The following is a 3,770-nucleotide window of genomic DNA, read 5'->3' on the forward strand; positions in this document are numbered from 1 at the left end:
AGTTTATATGAATTAGTTATACTGTTGATTATGCTATGTCCATTCTCCGGTATTGTCATCGATGATTAGAGTTGAAATTGTTTGTATTTGGAGCAGCTTGGAGTAGCTTGGAGCAATTGTGAACTTAAGTAGTTGTAGCAGCTTGTATTGTTGTGCTCTTAGATATTCAGATTCACTAGTTTTTTTTTTTTTTTTTAACTTTATGATGTGTGAACTTAAGTACTTGTTGAATTCTAGTTATGAATTATGGATTCATATGATGCAATCTTTATATTATTATCAGGTAATATTGGGGCGGGATGGTGGGATTAGGCCCGTCCCGTCCCGGTCCCGTTTGGAACGGGACTTGCGTGGGATGAAGTCTTAAAAACGTAAGGCCCGTCCCAATCTCATCCCGTGTGCAATGTCCAAGACGGGCCGTGGGATGACCCTAATCCCGTCCCATCCCGTCCCATTCCCAGCCCTACCATAGATATCATCAATGGAAGGAGAATATTTAGGTAATTATACGTATGGTCCTCTAACATTGAGAAAGAATATGATGAATCTATTTGTAATGACTTTGTGATAAATAAATTTGAAGCTGGTGAACTAGGCTTTACATCTATAAATTTTGTATTTAGTTTTTGTGTGTGTGTGTGTTACATATAAAGAGTTTTATGAATATTGTTTTGTATAAACACGTATTCGAGGAGTAAGGCTCTTTACGTTCTCTCTTCCTTTCTTGGTGTATCCTTATTTTCAACTTATAAATTACTCTCGTACCGTCAGAGTTTTTTTATAGTAAAATTCAAGCCCTACCCGATTTTAATTTCTGGATCCGCCCCTGAACTTAGTGATCCGGAATGCAATTTTATTATTTCAAACTTTGTAATGATGTTTTTGTATACATAGATCTCAGAAGTCAGAACTCTCAGATTATTTGTTTGGCCCAGATGTATCTAATATCAAATGTACATATATGCGCCTCCCAAAGGCTTCAATTTTCAGATTACGATCATACACTTATCGATGATGTTACTCTTCTTAGTTTTGGGTCTTCCCTTACAAACGTTCTGTCTGAAGTACCAGAACTATTGTTTACAACCTTACAAAGTAGCAATATGGGGCATTTCATTTTAAATCACATAATTGCTACATATATGTAAGTAAACAGACTGCCATATAGAAAGAAAAAAACAAGAAAGGTAAACAGACCGTGAGTCTGTGACGTGCATATATTTATCAGTAGGCAGCAACTGCAGATATATTATTCTTTCGCTGAGCAAATCAAACAGAGAAAATAAAAATATAAAAAACACCTTATTTGTCCAGTCTGCAAAATCTCCGTTTCTGCATGTACTTGTAATAATCAGATGCATATGGACACATTGTTAAATTCATTTGAAATTTTGAATTGCCTGCTATTCTATACTAAATTGTTACAATATATCAATATTGTGCAAGTTTCGTCTTTGTTGTTACGAAATAAAGACTTAGTTATCTTAGGTTGATTATGGGCCTCGTTTGGTTGATGGAAATGAAATTGGCTTTTTGGTCTTTCCCATCTACATGAGGTGTTTGGAAACGTCATGAAAGTAACTAGGAAATGTATTTTATTTTCCTTTCTAATATTTGGTTTATGCATGGATATGAAAGCAAGTAACACTAATTTACCAATTATATCCTTAGTAATAAAATATATAATAGGGAAAAAGTCCTAATGCACAAATAGTACATTTTTCTAGCCCAAACCAATCAAAAACAGATTACACAGCCCAAACCAATGTTTCCTAGTAAAAATACAGTTATACCCCAGCCTTAATAACCGCTTCCAACCCACTCCGAATTCAATTCCTTCATCGACGCCACTCAATTCAATTCCTCCGAATTCAACCCACTCCGCTTCGCTTCTTCAATCCATCGACGCCGCTGCCTCACTCCTCACTCCATCAAGACCTTAGCCTTCGCTTCTTCAATCCATCGCCGCTGCTTCAGTACATCGCCGCCGCTGCTTCAGTACTTCAACGCCGCTGCTTCAGTACATCGCCGCCGCTGTTTCACTCCATCGCCGCCGCTGTTTCACTTCATCGCCACCACTACATCGCGCTAAATTCTTCTTTTTCAGGTGAAAAGAAACCCTAGCATAAATCTGTGTTTGTACCCCCAATAATGTTGTCTGGGTTCATATTTCTCTGCTTCAATGTGTTTTATGGCAATGTAGAAACGGTGTGGCAACTTTACTACCCCTAGTAAAACTTTACTAGGGGTAGTAAACTTTAATTTCTGTTTGCATGTCAGTTATTTTCCACTGTCTGGATGTTTCTAATGGCTGTGTTCAATACTAGGGTAGTAAAACTTTGATTTTGTTGAATGCGAATTGTTTTCTAGGTCTGCATGTGTATAATGGTGTTGGAAATAGAAGTTTACTACCCCCAGTAGAAGTTACTAGGGGTAGTAAAATAGAGTTTGGTTTGCACATCAGTTGTTTCTCTTTCAGAGTGTATATTGGCCTTGGAGATGTTCTATTGCAAGTTGACTACCCCCAGTTGAAATTTACTAGGGGAAGTAAACTTTGTAATATGTAGTTTATAAAGGCAGGATCACTTGGGGTAATAAAACTTTGATGTTTTGCATATGCAGGATGACAGGAAGGCAACTTGTTACTAGTCCAGAGTCTGAGGAAAGCTCACCATCAACATCTGTCAACACAAACATGAAATTGCGCTCATATCTACAAGGGGAAAAATTGAAGGTTCCACAAAAAAGAGCGAGACAAGAAGAAGAAGAAGAAGAAGAAGAAGAAGATGACACAGAAGAAGAAGAAGTGGAATAGTATTTTATAGAGATGAGAGCATTAGAAGTGGAAGAAATAGAGAAGGATGACAAGGATGAGGAGGAGGACGAGGATGAGGACCTGGAAAAGATTCCGCACACTCAACAGAAATGTACTCTAGTAACATTCTTCAAATTAATAGAGAGTCACAGAGACAAAATCCCATCAGAAGCATGGCAGATGATCAGTCAAACTTGCTTTGGTGAAATGATTAACGCATTTAGAACCAGGAGAATCGTTGCGGATCAGGTCAGCAGATTTGAGTTGGATATAGAAATTTTATTGAGGCACTATTGCAAGGAGACAAAAAAGTTCATGTTTGGAGAAAAAGAAATGGAGATTAAAGAAGAAGATGTGCATCTTTTGTTTGGATTAACAAAAGAAGGTGAAAATGAGGAAGAGAAAATCTCCAGGAGAAAGAAGAAGCCAACAGTCAACCATATTCGGCAAAACGAAAGGATCCATCTTTAGGAAGATGATCCACGACAAGTTGACAGAAGAGCTCAACAAGATTAAGAACAAGGAGGCAGAACCAAGGAAAATTGCTTCCTTGATCATAATGTACCTACTGGCTACTTTCTTCTTCAGCACATCTGGAAGCCAAATTGAATGGCAATTGGTGCTGACATGTGAGGACCTAGAAGCAATAAACAAAATAAACTGGTCAAGAAAGGTGATTGAAGCCTTCCATGAAGGAGTGAAAAAGCATGTCAAGGGCAAGCCAAAGGGTTTGAATGGTTGCGTAGTTCTGCCTATGTACTACTTCTTGGAGCGTACAAAAATCAAGGAAAGGATCCAGAAGAAACAAGCAGATATGCCAAGATTTGTAAGATGGTCCACAAATGGCATCATCTACGGAAGCGACTATCTAAAGAGACCGAAAAAGCTTGAGGTAAAAATTGGTTTTTGGTTTTCCAAATATTATACAACATTATACTTAGATGATGTTTCTGAA

General features: G+C 37.7%; 1 protein-coding gene across 1 annotated transcript in view; it reads right to left on the reverse strand.

Annotated features, from left to right (window-relative positions):
• The window catches only part of LOC101291507, a 5,136-nt gene that overhangs the window by 740 nt on the left and 626 nt on the right, over positions 1 to 3,770 (reverse strand). The window lies entirely within an intron of this gene.

The sequence above is a fragment of the Fragaria vesca genome, linkage group LG3 (assembly GCF_000184155.1).
Source record: "Fragaria vesca subsp. vesca linkage group LG3, FraVesHawaii_1.0, whole genome shotgun sequence".
Taxonomy (NCBI): domain Eukaryota; kingdom Viridiplantae; phylum Streptophyta; class Magnoliopsida; order Rosales; family Rosaceae; genus Fragaria; species Fragaria vesca.